This window comes from Panthera onca, chromosome B2, assembly GCF_046562875.1.
Source record: "Panthera onca isolate mPanOnc1 chromosome B2, mPanOnc1 haplotype 2, whole genome shotgun sequence".
NCBI lineage: Eukaryota > Metazoa > Chordata > Mammalia > Carnivora > Felidae > Panthera > Panthera onca.
The window spans coordinates 73,016,123-73,035,975 of NC_138343.1; positions in this window are offsets into that span (position 1 = coordinate 73,016,123).

Here is a 19,853-nt window from a genome sequence, read left to right on the forward strand (position 1 = left end):
CTTCTGCATGTTGCTGTCCAGTTCTCCCAGCACCATTTGTTAAAGAGACTGTCTTTTTTCCATTGGATGTTCTTTCCTGCTTTGTCAAAGATGAGTTGGCCATACGTTTGTGGGTCTAGTTCTGGGGTTTCTATTCTATTCCATTGGTCTATGTGTCTGTTTTTATGCCAATACCATGCTGTCTTGATGATGACAGCTTTGTAGTAGAGGCTAAAGTCTGGGATTGTGATGCCTCCTGCTTTGGTCTTCTTCTTCAAAATTACTTTGGCTATTCGGGGCCTTTTGTGGTTCCATATGAATTTTAGGATTGCTTGTTCTAGTTTCGAGAAGAATGCTGGTGCAATTTTGATTGGGATTGCATTGAATGTGTAGATAGCTTTGGGTAGTATTGACATTTTGACAATATTTATTCTTCCAATCCATGAGCAGGGAATGTCTTTCCATCTCTTTATATCTTCTTCAATTACCTGCATAAGCTTTCTATAGTTTTCAGCATACAGATCTTTTACATCTTTGGTTAGATTTATTCCTAGGTATTTTATGCTTCTTGGTGCAATTGTGAATGGGATCAGTTTCTTCATTTGTCTTTCTGTTGCTTCATTGTTAGTGTATAAGAATGCAACTGATTTCTGCACATTGATTTTGTATCCTGCAACTTTGCTGAATTCATGTATCAGTTCTAGCAGACTTTTGGTGGAGTCTATCGGATTTTCCATGTATAATATCATGTCATCTGCAAAAAGCGAAAGCTTGACTTCATCTTTGCCAATTTTGATGCCTTTGATTTCCTTTTGTTGTCTGATTGCTGATGCTAGAACTTCCAGCACTATATTAAACAGCAGCGGTGACAGTGGGCATCCCTGTCGTGTTCCTGATCTCAGGGAAAAAGCTCTCAGTTTTTCCCCATTGAGGATGATGTTAGCTGTGGGCTTTTCATAAATGGCCTTTATGATCTTTAAGTATGTTCCTTCTATCCCGACTTTCTCAAGGGTTTTTATTAAGAAAGGGTGCTGGATTTTGTCAAAGGCCTTTTCTGCATCGATTGACAGGATCATATGGTTCTTCTCTTTTTTTTTGTTAATGTGATGTATCACGTTGATCGATTTGCGAATGTTGAACCAGCCCTGCATCCCAGGAATGAATCCCACTTGATCATGGTGAATAATTCTTTTTATATGCTGTTGAATTCGATTTGCTAGTATCTTATTAAGAATTTTTGCATCCATATTCATCAGGGATATTGGCCTGTAGTTCTCTTTTTTTACTGGGTCTCTGTCTGGTTTAGGAATCAAAGTAATACTGGCTTCATAGAATGAGTCTGGAAGTTTTCCTTCCCTTTCTATCTTTTTAAATGATTATACATTTATTTTGATTTTCTATTTATTTGTAAGTCAGTTTTGACACATTTTAGAAAATGATCTATCTTATCTAAATTTAAAATGTTTTTCAACATTAAAGTTCTTACTGTATATTATGTAACATCTCTAGTATAGTTTTTCCCTATTTTTTAAAAAAAATTTTAATGTTTATTTATTCTTGGGAGAGAGAGACAGAGCGTGAGTGGGGGAGGGCAGAGAGACAGGGAGACACAGAATCTGAAGCAGGCTCCAGGCTCTGAGCTGTCAGCACAGAGCCGGACACGGGGCTTAAACTAACAAACTGTGAGATCACGACCTGAGCCAGTCAGATGCTTAGCCAAGTGAGACACCCAGGCACCCCTAGTTTTTCCTTATTTTTATTCCAAATATTATTAATTGTGTTTGCCCTGATCAACACTGCCAGAGTTCTGTTCACTTTGTGTAATTAGTTTTCAATAAACTAATTTTTGCTTTGTTAATCCTTTTTAGTGTCTTTTCATCTAGTTCATAAATGCCTAATTCTTATTACGTCCTTCTTTTCATTTTGTGTATTTTAATTACTTAAAAAAAATTTTTTTTCTGTATATTATGCTTTGACATCTCAAAAAACCATTCTGGTTGAAGAGAGACTGTCCCTTCCCCGGGCTAGCTAGCCATTTCTAAAAGATAGCCAAGGACCGACCCAGCGAAGAGCATGCTTTTGATGTGCAGAGGAACACATTCCAGAGACCAAATGCTTCTCTCTGGCTCTTACACCCAGAGGTAATATTCCTGTCTCAATCAATCTGGGGCCAGACACCAGGCAACCTAGGGGGCACTACTACAACCCAAAGCCTTCCCAAATTATTCAACCTAGCAAATCCTAAACTACTTGCCCGCCTTGCCTTGTCAGTCCCTCAGAAGCCCAGGAAAGGTAGTGACGGAAACTTTCGCCAGGCTCCAGCTTCTGCATCCTGACCACCCTAGTGTCTTTCCCTAGGACCTGTGAATTTTAAACTTTTTTTTTTTCTTTTCCTGAGCCTCTCCTCTTCTCCTCTGGTAGCCACACCGGACTATCTCGTAAAAGTCTACAAAACAAGTTGGGTTCATTTCAATTTTATTTTTTTCAAATTCTTTAGATATACCCTTAGATTTTCAATATTTATATTTTATCATTTTATAATATATCTAAGGCTAGATAACCTCTAACCACAAGTCCATCCCACAGTTTTGATATGTATTAAATTCTTTGTCATTTACTTAGTATTCTCTAGTTTTATTGTGAAATTTTCTTTAATTCATTAATTATTTAGAATTGCCTTTTGTTTGTTTCAAATATATAAGACTGCATGACCTTAAGATTTGTAATATAGATACACTCATATTTGTTCTTTGAGACAGACTTACTTTATAGCTATTTTGTTTAATATTAAAGGATTTATATTAGCTGCTCCGGTTAGTATCTGACTGCTATATAGTATTCCATCCTTAACAGCTAGTATTTCTATATCACATGTTTTATCTGTGACACTTATAAGTAATAAATAGCAAAAATATATTTTCATCTAATCTGAAAAATCCCAGCATTTTATTGATAAATTTATTTACATTTTTGAGATTGTTAGTATTCTTAGATTAGACTGATTTTTAGAACTATGACAGTATTTTACATTTGCCCATTTCATTTATGCCTCTTTCTTTATTCTTTTCTGCCCTCCTCTGACATTTCCTCTAATGAGTAGAAAGAGATACATTCTATTTCTATTTCTTTAGTACATAATTTTTAAGATAAATATAAAACAAGTTGTGATGTCTAGTTATATTTCTATCTTCTTAATAAACACACAGGGCTTTGGAATGCCTAAATTTTATTATTACCCTTCCAAATTATGTCATTACTGCTCAGCATTTTAATTTATATAATTAATGTTATATACATTTCTTTCATTACCCATATAAGACATTTTTATTGCTTTATATTTGTATGTGTAGGCATTTACATGTAAACACACACAATGATTAGTTTGTTAGTTTAGATTTACCCATTTCTTTAGATTTGCCCATTTGTCTCCCATTTCTGCCTGATTCTCAGAACTTCCTTTGGGTTAACTTTTTTCCTTCCTTGGTAAAGTCAGTCTTCTTGAGCTGTGATTGAGCCTGATATATAAATCAGGTGTGACATTCATTTCCTCTCTGAATTTTTACAATATCATTTTAATATCTTCTCTCTTGATCAGTGCCATTGAGAAGTTGGATATGATACCAAGTTTTCCTTTAAAATTAATTGATCTTTTATTTTCTTCTTACTGTTTTTAAGAACTTTTTGCCTTTGTAGTTTGGCAGTTTCCCTGCAATGATTTCAGCTTTCTGAATCTGATCATACATGTCTTTCATCAATTCTGAAAAATTGGTTTTCCCCATGCTCACCCTTCCCTCTTTCTGAAATTACAATTAAATTTATGATATATTTTCTTAGACTATCATCCATGTCTGTTATCTTGCTTCTTTATTTTTCTACCTCTTGGTCTCTCTGGGTGGGAATCTGGGTAATTTCTTTAGATTCTTTAGATTTACCTTCCAGTTCACTAATTATGTCTTCATCTGTGTCTATTAATCTGTTGGGTCATCCTTTTAGTTTTTAATCCCAAAGATATATGTTTCTAGAAGTTCTGTTGTTTTTTTTTCCAGATCTTACTAACCACTTATGTAAATCTTGTTCCTTATTCATATTTTTAATTCCCTTTTCTATTTCATTAAGCAAATTTCTATTTCTTTTAAACAAATTTATTTTATATTCTTTACCCAATAATGTCAATATCTGAGATTCTAAAGGGTTAACTTCTGCTATTTGTTTTGTTTTTCTTTTTCCTTTTCCCCCTCTTCTGACTCAAGCTTTTATAATTTGTTTCCTCAGATGATTTGTGATTTTGGATCATGATTTCATGTTCAGCTGGGCCCTCTCTTTGGGAACCATGCAAGATATGATTTATGTATCCATCAAGGAAGGATTTGCTTTTGCTTCTGTTAAGACATCCACAACACTAAAAACCCAGAGGATAGTTTTAGTTTAGTTTCTAAGACTGAGTTACCTAAACCGTGCTGCAGTATTCAATCACAAAAACTGTATCAGGGTAGACTACTGGTTACCATTTCTAAAGGGAGACTTGTTTTCACCAGTGCTCAGACTTAAATTATTAATTTCGTTGTCTCTCTTTTCTCTAAAAGACATTTTCCTCCACCTCCCTAACCTTTCACTGAGCAAGTGTCTCATTTCCATAGCCCACCTTTCACATAGGACCAAGTCCTGGTTAACTGCCCCAATGTGGCTAAAAAAGCAAAAGCCTCTAAAAGGGCCTGTGTCCTAAGATCAGTTGCAGATTCAGCATCTGCCACCATCTTCATTCAAGGTCCTCTAAAAACCTAGAAGGTACATAATCCACACTTGGCCACCAAGAGTTCTTACATAGTTTTCTTTTGTTTTGTTTTTACCTGGGACTAAAAAGAAATCAGTCTGCACTAGTGGTAGGAGCAGTTAATTATGAAGCTTTGTAGCTGTTGGTGTCCATGTTCTGCTTCATGTAGATTAGATTGGCCTTTTGAAGGAGAGAATAAGATTAAGGTGCAGAGTGATCCATAGATGAGAGGTAGTAACAGAGTCCTAGTGATGTAAAGTTCTTTCTTCTACTTGTCCCTAACTCCTACACAATCTACTTGTGTCTCTGCCTATCACAAAATTCATTAATTCTCCTCCTTTAATTGCTGAAGAACCAAGTACACTTCTAATAAAATTTCCTTAACATAAACTAGTTCTAGTTATGTTTCTGACACTTGAAATCAAAGGGGTCATGACCAATACACAATTATTATGTTTTACATATCTTTTTCCTTGTTTAATGTTTATTTATTTATTTTGAGAGAGTGAATACACGTACATGTGTGAGTGGGAGAGGGGCAGAGAGAAAGGGAGAGAGAGAATGCCAAGCAGGCTCCCTGCTGTCAACAGAGTCTGATGCAGTGCTCAATTACACAAACCAGGAGATCATGACATGAACCGAAATTAAGAGTCAAAAGCTTAACCCTGAGCCACTTGGGCACCCCTCTTTTTCTTTTATAATATCCCACAAAGTCTACCTACTGCATGGAAATTGGTACTATTGAATTAAATTGACCTGAATAAGATGGGGATGCCAGCTCCACTTAAACTGAAAATTAACTTTTGGTTTGATCCCAGACTACTTCTAATTGGTGTCACTAACATGTTCCAACTATCAAGATAAGAAGAAATAAAGCAGGCCAAGAACTGACTCAGGATAGTTTCAACCTCCAAAATGGACCAAAGTTATGCTTCCTTCTACCACAAAATTCATACACTTCCCTATGGAACCGAGAATTAACCTAAATAGGACACAAATGTTTAAGTTCTAATCTGAACTGTCTTCATATCTGAAAATTTTCCTGAAGTCTCTGGAGAGGAAATATCTCAATTGTAAAATAGGGAGAGAAAAAAAAAAGCACATTGTTAAACCAATGACTTAGTGTACACAAAGAGGAATGGAAGTCTGAGGACAATTGATCAGGTATTTTATGCCAGAATTTTCTATTGTATTAAAATGCATTTGGGAAGACATCCAGATGGCTAATAAACACATGAAAAGACACTCAACATTACCATCATCAGGGAAATACAAATCAAAATCTCAATGAGATACCACCTCACACCTGTCAGAATGGCTAAAATTAACAACACAGGAAACAACAGTTGTTGGCGAGGATGCAGAGAAAGAGGAAGACTCTTGCACTGTTGGTGGGAATGCAAACTGGCGCAGCCACTCTGAAAAACATTATGGAGGTTCCTCAAAAAGCTAAAAATAGAATTACCCTATTATCCAGCAACTGCACTACTAGGTAATCACCCAAAGGATACAAAAATACATATTTGAAGGGGTACATGCACCCCAGTGTTTATACCAGCATCATCAATACTGGCCAAACTATGAAAAGAGTCCAAATGTCTATCAAGTGATGAATGGATAAAGATGTATACAGTGGAACATTACTCACCCATCAAAAACAATGAAATCTTGCCATTTGGAACCACATGGATGGAGCTAGAATGTATTATGTCACGTGAAATAAGTCAATCAGAGAAAGACAGATACCATATGATTTCACTCATATGTGGAATTTAAGAAACAAAATATATGAACATATGTATGGGAAGAGGGGACAAAAGAACAGCGAGGGAAATAAACCATAAGAGACTCTCAGCGATAGAGAACAAACTGAGGGTTGATGGAGGGAGTAGGGAGGAAGGGGAATGGGCTTAATAGGTGATAGGTATTAAAGAGGGCACTTGTGATGAGCACTGGGTGTTGTATGTAAGTGATGAATCACTGAATTCTACTGAAACCAATATTGCACTGTATGTTAGCTAACTAAAATTTAAATAAAAATTAAAAACTAAAAAATAAATATAAAATTAAATATAAAAAAAATAAAAGTGCATTTGGGCATCAAATTAGCCATGTGGCCTAGCATTTATGATCAAATCTTTAGTACTGCCTTTCACCTCTTGAGCATAGAATCAGTGCAGTGGGCCATTGGTCAGATCAGAGCTACAAGTATAGAAATTAGATCTTTGTGCTATCTTGGAAATTGAGTCTCATGTAATGAATGTATAATAATGAAGTCCTCTTTCTCATCACTTCTCTCTATGCTAAACTCTAATTTATAAAATGCATCCTTGTCTTATGGTTCTATGTATACTTATCCTCACTCCAGATATTAAGGCTAAGGTTTAAATCCTATATGAATATATTATTCCACTAAATTTTGACAAGCAAAGAAAAAAGAAACAATATAAAAGCCAAAATGTATCATTTTCAAGATATCTTTTTAAACTTTTCTACATGCTAATATTTTATTTAAATCACAATTTATGTATTTCAAGATAAAGTTTCTCCAGTCCTAACCCAGTTTCCTCCCACCTCTTTTGTGAAACTTGAGAATTTATCTATTTGTTCTTTTGGAAAATACAAATCTTCTGGGAGAGCCACACACTGGCTGTTTTAGTCCTTTGTCTTTGAGAAATGGGCTCTTTCCCAGTAGAAGTCTCTAAAGGGATTTTTCCAAAGGAACCACACCACAATGAAGTGACTGCTCAGGCAATTATTCTAGGAAAACTCTCTCTGTGAGTTGGCCAGACAGGATGAAATTGGATAATTTTTTTTAAACCCTAAAGAGAAGAATAGGACACTTGGGAATGAAAAGGAGTAAGGTGCCAAGAAGAATTTCCCCACACAGAGGAAGGAGTGGTAGAGGACCAAAGCAGAACAAAAATGCCTGCTCTGGCCCAGGAACTTTGTTTTGTTCTACAGTTCTCCTTGGAGTTAAGGCTTTCTTTTTTGGGATAAGATGAAAATAATCTAAATACATGCATATAGACATACATACATACATATGTACAAACATATGCTTCCTAGGAGGTACTATATCTATTAGTCAAGGCATTAAAAGTCCAGCATATGTGGTATATTTGACCCACTGAACATAATGTAACACTGGAACTAGTGAAGTTTACTTTTATAATAAGCAAAACTTTTTGGCTTAGTCTTTCAATATTCTACCAGGATGCTCAGAAGTATTTCCTTTAAGTTAAATCCTTGCCATGAAGAGCTTTTAGAATTTGGAAAATAGCTGTAATTCCCATGAGGAATGCTCGTTTAGAATTATAAATATTATTAGCACTAAGAGAGACTGAAAAATCCCTTCTCATTTTACAAGTAAGGAAACAAAGACCTAGAAGTGTTCAAGTCCACTCAGCTGATTACTGGCAGGGTCACAGCCAGAACATTAAGTGTCCCTGATTTATAGCCCACTGTTCTGACCACCTAATCACCACCCAGTATTCTGCTAAGTAGGATATAAATATAGCAATAATTCATGCAGATACAATTTTAAGATTATTTCTGTAAGGATACTAGGTATAAATTCATGAATTGCAAATTTTGTCATCCGTTCTCAGTGGGAAGTGTTGATGAATTTAGCTTACCTTAAACAAATTTTATCAATTCAGGGCCCTTACTATATATATAGAGAGAGTATATATATATATAGAGTATATATATATATATATATATACTCTATATATATATACATTCAAACTTTAAAGTCAAAATCTCTGGCCATAATAAGTAAATAAATAAGTAAATTCCCCTCTACATTGTCAGCAGGAGTACTACAGCCATCCAAACTACTAGGAAAAGTAGACAGTCAACGAATTCTCAAAGTAATCTTAAGTTTTGGTTGGCAATGAAATAAATCACAGAACATAAAATTATGTGTTGTGACCCTACAATATATTCCTAAACAACCCCTGACTTGTGAAATAGGTTTTATTGTTAAATTAATCAGTTCTAATAAGGTGTAAATGGGAAAAATTTTAGGTTAGCCTCCATATAAAATAGGAGTCTGAATTCTGTAGTTGAAAAAGGGGAAGTGATATACTGATGTTAACCTAAGTGACCTAAAATAACAAGAAAATCAGAATTGACTGGAAATAGCATATTCGGGTGTTTTTCACAGTTGCTAATGAAAAACATACTGTATTTGTGTAAACAATACACTCAAAAGAGTGGCCTTAAACTTTGCACATGTAGCAAATGAGAAATTTCCCTGGAAATGATAAACATTTGAATAAAAGCTCAAAAGCTGCTGAGTATGGAACTAGAAACTGAAAACAAAGCAGGCAATGAGGAACTCTGAGGTCCAAGCACGAGGAACACCAAAATCGAAACCACAGTCTTTGTACTCAAGTTGCCTCACGTCTAGTTGGGAGGCAGAAATGTAAATGTAACCCACATGTTGGCTGGGGTTACTCTCTCCTTTGAGAGTTCCTATAAAACAGGACTAATTCCATGGGGGTTGTATTCTGAGACTAATTTCTCATTCTGTTATCTTGTTCTTGCTGAACGTGTTATCTCCCCACCATCCATCTGCCTGCACCGTGTAGATATTCAAGAATCACTGGTCTTTGATTTCAACTGAAACATCGCTCACATAGGGCATTTGTAGTTGGCAGACTCTACTGAAGGTCTGTGGCAAGGAAGGAAGGAGTGTTTTATCACAAAATGAAACAGCAAGAAAACTTGATCATGCAACTGGAGAGATCCCTGTGCTCAAAAGCCCTTCGGACACTTTTCTTTATCATTTTTTCTCAGTTTCCCACTTTCCTATGATACTCTGCCTCCCCTTCCTTCAATTCTCACTCTTGCTCTCCCCTCAATTCTCAAGTCTCCTTAACCTCTTTAACTAGTTTTTTTTTCTTTACTTCACTGACTTCTTCTAGAGTATGTCTTCATATCTCTATCACTTCCCTAAAGCAATCTGTAAGGATGATTTCCTAAATAGAGACAGCTGTCTTCCTAAGAGGAACTCTCAGATCAAGACCTTAAAGTAACAATGATCTCCCTGGCAACATACATGATATGGTATGATAGCTCCTATAAACTCAGGCAGTACAAACAATAGCAGTTGCAGAGTGTGAAAGCAATGGAGGCTGCAGTTTTATTATTTACATTGATAAAAGTTATCAGTTTATCTATTTTCTCACATAGTTATGATGAGGATTAACTGATTATTAAACACAAACTCTCAATTATGGATCTAATGAAACATTTGCTATTGGATACCTAGGCTTGTCTGGTCTCTAGCAAGCCTTTAACTAATTTGATTAGCACTCTTCTAGATCTATCACAGGGCAGGGAGGGATTGAAAGTCTTTTAGGAACAACAACAACAACAACAACAAAAAGGCATCAAAGATGATCCTTTCTTAAGACTTTAGTTTTAAAATGGGCCACAATGGGGGTATTCTAGGAAGAGGGAACAAAATGACAAAGATGTATAGGAAAGATAACATACGATGAATTTATACTGGCAAGTAGTGGTGGTTATATTAATATAAGTAGGCTGGGCAAAGACTTGAAGGCAGAATAATCATTTTGGATTTAATTCAGTTCAATGAATTGAAAAAAACTATTGCTGTCATGTGTGATGTGATCAACAAACAAATGCTTTGGTTGCATAATCTCAACGGAGCATCCAGAACTTGAGACGTAAGTCTGTGCTCTCTGCTCCGCTCAAGCAATAGCTATCAGCTTGGGACTCCACACTTGAGGAACTTTGATAAATGCCAACTTATTCAAAAGAGAGGAATAGCAAGGAAGCCTGGAACTGTGACACATGAGGAGTGACAAAAGGAACGAGGGTGTTTACCCTATGGACTGAAAAGTGCAAGAGGCCAATGTACTAGACTACATTCTTGAGAACATGGTTTGGTATTTTTGACCTTTGAGTTTTCAGTGCCTGCATATGGTTGCTGCTCCACAAAGGTCTGTTGAATGAATGGATGAATAATTGAATGGCCAGCTGTCATAGAGAACAGAATTTAAATTCGTTCTTTGTGTCCATAAAGGGCAGAGGTTGATGGAAGTTGTAAAGATAGTGATGGAGATGATGGCCTGACATAAAGAAGACTTTCAACATGTTGAGAAGACTCTCAACAGTGACTAGAACTGCTGCCATAGCTGGTCAGGTTTCCACTCACATACTTGGGTGAGCAAGCTCATGCTTGAAGGAAGACAACTTAAGCAGCCCTGCACTTCAGCTTGGTCAAAATTTTTGAATTATTAGCATGATACAGATCTCCTATAATGGATTGTGAGCATTTTGTTAATATTACTTATGTATGCAGTAACAAACACCCTGCCACATTCTCCTCTTAAACTCAGTTTTAATATTGCATTTTGTTCTGTTTCATGAGTCACAAATTAGTGAAAAGAAACCAAACATGGGGACACACACAGGAAACCCCTACCTACTGTCACCATATACATACATTAGATGAAGTTTCCAAATTTATTCAGCTGAAGATGTCAGGTCCAATTATTCAAGCTGAAGATGTCTCTGCTGGTGCCCTCACTAACAAAGGCAGATGCAGCACATATGAACACGCTTTCCTTTGCCACTGTTGCTTCTGATTTGGGGCGGGGGGCATGCAATTGTTATTTAGATTTTCTAGCAAGATAGTGCCATATCTTTCCTTTTTATATTTGTACTTATACCTCCATCTGGGAAGAACTTTTCCATTAACAATGATACTATTTTGTTTACTGCAACCAGGCTCCCCACCTTATTCTTGAACTAAATTTGGCACCAAAAAGGTACAACTTCACCTTGGCAAGAAAGCAAAGACACTACCCAGGTGTGGCTGAGTTATACTTCTGTCTAGCCTTACCCCAATTCCCCAAAACCTAACAATTTTCAGTTATAAAAGTAACAACTCACATGTTTTTCCAAGGAATTAAATTATCTTTTTTGAACATATTGTCTAGTAATTCTTAATTCAGTCATGCTCTTTGATAGCTCGTGGGGAGTATATACAAAAGAAATTTTAGCATCCTATGTAATCATGAGACTAGATAAAGAAACCCTAAAGGTAGGTAAAGCACCCCAAGAAGAAAATGTGAAGGAAACAGAGAAGAGTTTTGTTTATGATAATGGAAATAAAAAAGTATTGCTATGGATTAAATATTTGTACCCTCTTCCCTCCCACCCCAAATTCCTATGTTGAAGCCTAATCCAAAATGAGATGGTAGGAGGAGGGGATTTGGTCATAAAGGTGGTGCCCTGATGTATGGAATTAATGCACTTATAAGACCCTAGAGAGCTTTCCTGCTCTCTTTCTACCATGTGAAATGTGGTGAAATGATCACCTTCTGGGAACCAGGAAGATGAACTCATGAGACACCGAATCTGCTGGTGCCCCTGATCTTGGACTTCACAGCCTCCAGAACTATAAGTATCTAATGTTTGTCTTTAAGACACCCAATCTGTGATATTCTTTTCATAGTAGCCCAAACAGACTAAGTAAGACAAGTCTATTTTACAATACTTTGATATCTGTACAAATGCAATAGGAATTTAAATATGCCTAGTGACAATCATTCTTCCAAAAATTTCCAGAACAAAATTCTGATCCTCTTCAAAAAAAGATAAAAAGCACAATAATTTAAATGACTACCTTTGGACACTTGTAATAGTAACAACTAAACCTTAAAGAACCTAAACACAGTTCTAAAAAAGACAAGAAACTGGAGCATTAGAGTACTTATTAAGGAGATTTAGGCAGGAGATTTATGTGTCAGCTGTAGTTTCAGGACTTCTGACCCTATTTTTATGGCTTAGAAGTTCATTTATTTATTAAATATTTATTGAATATCTACTCTGTGCCAGGCACTGTCATGACTCTCCTTTATTCAAATAAAAATAGAACAAGATCCTTGTCCTAAAGAGCTCCTAAAAAATTATACTATTTTGTCATTCCCTTTCATTTTAACCCTAGAAAGTTAAATTAGATCATATATACTCATATATATAATCAGATCATAAATAAAACTGAACAAACTTAATTTTTAAAAAATTTTAAAAATCTAAATTGTTATTTAGATTTTCCAGCAAGAAAGTGCCATATCTTTCCTGTTTCCAGAAGGGAAACAGTTTTAAACAAAATATTAATATTCTATAAATTGTTATTTTCACACTTATGCAATAGCATAAAATTCTAACAAAAATAAATCTATTAAGCTTAACATAAGAGTTTAGACTAAAAGTCATTGTTTTCCCAAAGTTTTCTACACAGATAATCTCTCTCTTCCAGTCTCTCTCTCTCTCTCTCTCTCTCTCTCTCTCTCTCTGACTTTCTCTTTTTTCCTACACCGTGTAGAAATGTTGAGTTTTATAAGGAGCAGCAGAATGATCTTTGATGAGTCAAGGGGGAAATAAATTTCATAGCAGAGGAAATCCAAACCATCATAGTTATAAATGAATAGAGAAGATAACAATGAATAATACCCAACAATGAAGTCAGTAAGGAAGATAATGTTGTCTGGAAAGCAAAAATTTACCAAGATCATTTGATCTTAAGCAACATTAACAGAAGTCTAGTGCACAAGGTCAAAAATTAGGGCTGCAGAATGCAAGCAGTTATAAGCACAAACATCAAACAAAAACACTAGTCATGGAGGAATGATTTCCATAGTGATATGTAGGTTAATGAAACATACAAGACTTCTCAAGATCTTTAATTTTCTAGTTAAAGTTACATACTATACCTTTCCAACAGGAGCATATAATTTTCTACTTTCATGAAATGTGTTTGACCATGGAAACACTTTCTTGAAGAAGCACCGTGCCAAAGTTTCCAGGAAACGCAGATTCAGGTATTGGAAAGCTAAGGGAAATAATGTATGTAAAGTACCCATTACAGTGCCTGGTACAGGGCAGGTGCTCACCAAAAAGTGGTGGTAGTTGTGGTGACAGTAACGGAGATATTGTCGATGCTAACACTGGATAAGGAAAGTCATGGATTTTATGACAGCTGGCTCACACCTAAAACACATATAAAGTGTTTCTGAAACAGAAAGGGAGAGAGAAGGGCTAACCAGTGGATTTTGAGTACCACAGCATGCAAACAAACACATTATCATTTAATTATTATAACCATACAAACAGTTCCACAGCAAGTAAATTATAGGCCTATCTGAATTCAGAATTAATTCTCTTTTGTCAAACCATCCTAATTCCTTAAATATGCTCTTGAGTCTATATATTACAGAGATGGGGTTTTTTGTTTGTTTGTTGTTTGTTTGTTTGTCTTATATTGTGCCAAATGGAATAGTGCAAGAGGATATGTCCAGAGAACAAGGCAGAGCTGAATTCATTTCTCTATTTTCTTACTGTGTTACCTTGGGCCTTAGGTCCTCATCATAAAATGGAAATCTTCCTCTCTCCCTCCCTCTCTCCTTTCCTCCCTCCTCCTGCTCCCTCCCTCTGTTCTTTCTTTCTTTCTTTCTTTCTTTCTTTCTTTCTTTCTCTTTTTCTTTCTTTCTTTCTTTCTTTCTTTCTTTCTTTCTTTCTTTTTCTTTCCTTCCTTCCTTCTTTCTTCCTTCCCTCCTTCCATCCTCCCTTCCTCCCTTCTTCCCTCTTTTCTTTCCACATAACACCAGTGACATTTGAGGAAACCAGGTGAAGGGAAGAGGGAAAAGAAGTAAGTCTGAGGGGCAAAGAAGGATAATGGAGGGTGTTCTAGGCCATGGAAAGAATGTTGAATTTTATGTTAAATATAAGGAGAGCCAGTACAAAATTTTAAAGGCAAGGAAAGAGTGTTATCATTATCATTGAGAAGATCCCCTTTGCTGCCACTTGATGAATGGAAGGGGGAAGCCATGGGGGAACAGGGTGAGGGACAAGAGTGAAAGTAGAGAAACTAGTTAGAGGCTGATGTGTTCACTGAGTCAAGAGATATGGAGGCCTGGACTAAGAGGGTGGCAGTGGAAATGAAGAGAAGAGGGGAGTTTCAGATATATTTTCAAGGTAGGATCAATCCAGGAATTCTATTTTGGATTTGTTAAATTGGAAAATGTGAGGCACACCCTAGGGGAGATGTCAGGAGGCATTGGGACATGAGACTAAGGAGCTCAAGGGAGAGATGTCGACTCCAATGGAAATGTGGGAATCATCAGCACAAGCGAGCTCACATCCTCCAGATCTGATAAGATCACTTAGGGACAAAGGTTGGAGATGAAAAAGATGATAGCCTGAGACCAAACCCTGAGTGACTCCAGATGAGGTGGTTGGAGAAGGAGCCATCAAAGAAAACAAAAAAAGAATGAAGCAAGAAAGGAAGGAAAGCAGGAGAGAGTGTTTCCAAACTAAGAGAATGAAACCCTACTAAGCGACAGGCACAGGTCATAAAAGGTAGTGACTCATTGAAAGTGTTAGATGGAAGATATTTTGAAATATTAACTCTCTTCCCCTAGGATAGGAAGCAGGTTATAGGTGATAGTGTGGCCCAGGGAGGGAAAGGGACACTTCCTCCACAGTGCATGAGTGCAAGTGTGGGTGGGTTTGGAGATAAGAAAATGAGAGAGTTTATGTCCATTAGTGACAGTTTTCCCTGTGAAGTATGAAGCTCTTAAATCATATCAAATCTCAGATACGTGGAATCACATAAAACAAGGGCAAAGCTTCAATATGTATAAACATATAAATGGGCATGGTGGCAACAAAGACTGTAAAATTTCAAAATACACTGTATAGAAAAACAGTAAGTTTCTGTCAAAGCTGAGCCAAGTACTTGACTGAACAAAATGGACTGTTAGCTGCTTTGAGGGCATATTCTAAAAGGGGCCAATGGCCCAGAGGAAAAAGGAAGTGTTGACAGCTTTCCTTCCTCATTCCTATTTCTTTCCACTGCAACTTTTACTTTCCTGAAGGTCATTATTACACTCACAGGAAAAGGACAGCACAGGGACTCTGCACCTCAGGGTAATTAGCAAAGATAATGAGGGGAGCGTTGTTTGATTTTACAGACAGACTCCGACTTTAGTTTCTTAATCTGATTACACATGATGACTGGATGATATAGCAACAGTTCAGCTGAGATACCTATGGATAAAATCCACCTCCAAAATCCACCTCCAAATGCTCACCAGGGTGAGCCAAGGACCACTGATGTTGCAACTTTAAAACTGTGAAGAGCTGATGTGTACTTTGTAAATGCCAATTCTAAACTAATATGGACATCAGGTTTCACAAACTAAACAAAGTCATGCATAACTTTACTAAACTGAATGAGTATACTTATAAAGTAGTCATAGTTTCTTTTAGTTTTCCTATAACTTGGAATTGACCTTCCTTTTAGTCCCTTGGGCTCTCAAATGAGTTGTAGGAAAAAACTCATTAAGCCCAGGGACACCTTCTAGACTGAAATTGCCCACTGCTCCTCCTCCAACATCACAGCCAGCTCCCCTTTGTCTAGTCTCAGTTACATCTGGTGCCTGGATCCCATGATCCTTCTCTCAAAGTAAAGAGGTATCTCTCAAAATTGACTAGAAAAAAAAATTGAGATACAATCACACACCTATTAGAGTGGCAATAATCCAAAACACTGACAGCACTGAACGCGGGCATAAATGTGGAGTAACAGGAACTCACCTTCATTGTTAGTGGGAATACAAAATGGTAAAGCCACTCTGGAAGACAGTTTTACATTTTTTACAAAATTAAATATACTCATTATATGATCCAGTAACCATGCTCTTTGGCAAGGATGGATGTTTACAGCAGGTTTGTTAACATAAACATAGATGTTTACAGCAGGTTTATTCATAGTTGCCAAAACTGGGAAGCAACTAGGATGTCCTTTAGTAGATGGACAGAAAAGTCATCTGGTACATCCAGACAATGGTATTCTGAGCTAAAAAGAAATGAGCTATGAATATATAAAAATAAATGGAGGAATATTAAATGCACATCACTAAGAAAAATAAGCTAACCTGAAAAGCTTATATACTATATGATTCCAACTTTATGATATCCTGGAAAAGGCAAAACTATGGTAACAGTAAAAAAAGATCAATGGTTGCCAGAGTTTGGGAAGGTAGGGGAGGGATGAATAGGAAGAGTACAGAGGACTTTTAGAGCAATGAAACTATTCTGTATAATACTACAATAGTGGGTACATTTGTCAAAACCTATAGACTATATAAAACCAAGAGTGAATCCTAATGTAAATTATAGACGTTAGGTGATTATGATGTGTCATTGTAGGTTCATTGATTGCAATAAATGTATCATTCTAATATGGGAGATGTTGATGGTGGGGGAGCCTGTGCATGTGTGGGGGTAGAGGTAGGAGAACTCTGTGTACTTTCTGCTCAACTTTTCTGTGAACCTGAAACTGCTCTGAAAAAAAAATAGTCTATTAAAAAAAAATTGGATGCAAAGTTACCCTTTCAGTAAGTATTTATTAGGTAAGCTGAAAACCCTTGTATTTCTCTCACATATAAAGCTTGCTGTGTCCACTCTAAAACACCTTATTTGATTCTCTCTTTAGCTGAGTAATAGAAAGAACCTTTAAACTTTATTCTTTGGTGATCCCAATTCTCCTCCAGGCTCTAAGCCTCCCCCCCCCCCCCCGCCCCCCGCTCCATAGCTCAAATTGGTATAACACATTCTTACATACTTCTAGGATAATCCATGTTGTGGACAGTGTTATAAACTGTTGGTTTTATATTTTTGTAATCTGTACATCTAAAACATCACAGGTGAAGAGAAAAATGCTATAAAGTCGTAGTTTAGAATGTTTTTTAGAAGTTTTTTTAAGTATGTCTTTATTTTGAGAAAGTGACTTCAACAGGTCATGGTGGGCCTGAATTCAGACAGAACAAGCCCAAATTCCATCCCTCACTGCCATGCTAAACAGGAAGGAACACATAAAACTGTCAGGCCATTTCACTGAAAGGTCTGTATTGGAGTTAAAAAAAAAAAAAAAGGGAAAGGAACATTTTCAGTAGTCGTCTGGAAGGCTTTATTTCATTTGTTTGCCTTATAAAGTCGTGCTTGGTCATCTTATTAAAAGACAACCTTGCTATAGAAAACACAAACCTGCTCCATGAAATTATGCATCAACAAATATTGATTTGCACCAGATTGGACCCTGGTTTCAGGAAGGCAAAGCTATGGCCCAAATAGTCCCATTGATTCAGGATAGAAGAACTGTGTCTTCTGTCTGTTTTGACTCTCCAGGATTTCCCTAACTTTTCCCTCATCAAAAATATATCAGTCTGTGAACTGAGGTGTTAAATGAATGTGCCAGTAGGTGTGAAGTGCTAGGCAGGAGTGGAGAGCTCTTCGCGCTTCCCTGTAAAGCCCTGCTTGCCACTGGCAACCTGGCCTTGCCTTTCCTCCCCAGCCACTGCTCTGGCTTCGTGGCAATTTCTTGACTAAGCTTCAACTCCAAGGCTTTTTTACCCAGCAACAGAACAAAACAGACCCACTCTTCTATCCTCAAGAATCAAGATGGATCACGGCACTGTTTGGCAGTGTAGCAGAGGGTGTGTGGAGCTTAGTAACTATATACAGCAAAACTTGATGAAACATGGCAGCACCCACCCCCCACCCCCATCCATGTTCTTCATTTGTTTTGCCTTGAGAAAAGTAAACAGGCAATTGCATTGCAGAGAGCTGGTACCACGACTAGGGAATGCCACAAAGGCACTACAAAACATGTTTCCTCTAGAGATTCTTGGGGGCTGAGAAGGGCAGTCTGGGAAAGGACATCACCTTTGTCAAGAAGTGATGATTACACTGAGGCTTACGTGAGGGGAAGCGAAGGACCTTACTGTTCCCTTTCATCATCTCCAGAGACTCAGTCAGAAAGATGAAGAATCACATGGTTGTTAACTAGCAGGGCTGGGATTCAAACTGTCCCAGATGAGACAGAATGATCCAGGTTCAAATCTTAACACATCCATAAGTCTTAATTCCCTAATTTGTAGAGTAATGATAAATTACATGCTTGTTGCAATGACTATAAAATAATTATCAATCAATCAATCAATAATATTTATCCCATCATCATTGTCTATTTCACTAGATTGTAAGCTCTCAGTGTGCGGGCAGTATGTCCATCTTGCTCACTGATATATTCTAGAGCTTAATCCAATGCCTGGCATATATTACATGATTCTTACACATGAAGAAATTACTGAGAGAATGAAATGAAAGAACATAAATGAAGTTCAGGGCCAGCAGTTTCTCAGTAAATGTTAGCTCTCTTTACCCACCACCATGTCAATAGGACAACCCCTTTTAACTACATGATTTTATTTGGAATATATTTGACTACCTTTGAGTGTCATTTGGTATTATCATCCAAGCTCAGTCCTACACTTAATGGCTAATAGTTGTCCAATCTATACCTTTTGGTCAGGCATGATCCACTGCTAGAGGCAGTGGTACATCTCCAATAAAGATAAATAAAAAGAAGGAGGATTGGTATATCCAAGACAAAATGTAGCCCTACCTAGGCTCAGAGCTGGTTCTCAGAGCTGTTCTAGGGGGAAAATAGCTACAAACAAATGCTATTAGTTACTTTGAAGTCCAAAAATCTTAAGATGCTTTTATTTTCCTGTAATAAATAAGCATTTCGCTGACTTTCCACTGATATATTGACTCTTTCATAAGCACAGATTTCAGCTTTTAAGTGGCTGACTGTGTTGGGAGCAGAAAAGCCTTAGAAGGCTTTTTGATTCCTCTGGGCTCCAACGAACAACATCATCCAAGAGATCCTATGCAGTGAGTGGCAGAATGGATGCATTTCTCACCAAGTGCCTGTTGAGATAGCCACAGCCATCATATCAGAAAGCAATTCTGGCCATTTATACAGAGAAGAAGTGGTTGAGAGCTTGGTGCTTGCTAAATATCCCCTCTAACACTTGCTATCAATCCCCATGACAGCAACTAGAAGCTCAACCCAAACCTAAATGATAATGCGCCCAGCAGCATCAAGAAGAGAGCCACGGAGAATAACATAAAAAGTGAATCAAGTATCATTTCGACTCACGTTTTTTTTTAATAATGAGAAAAATGTGTTGGGCAGCTTAAAAGAGAC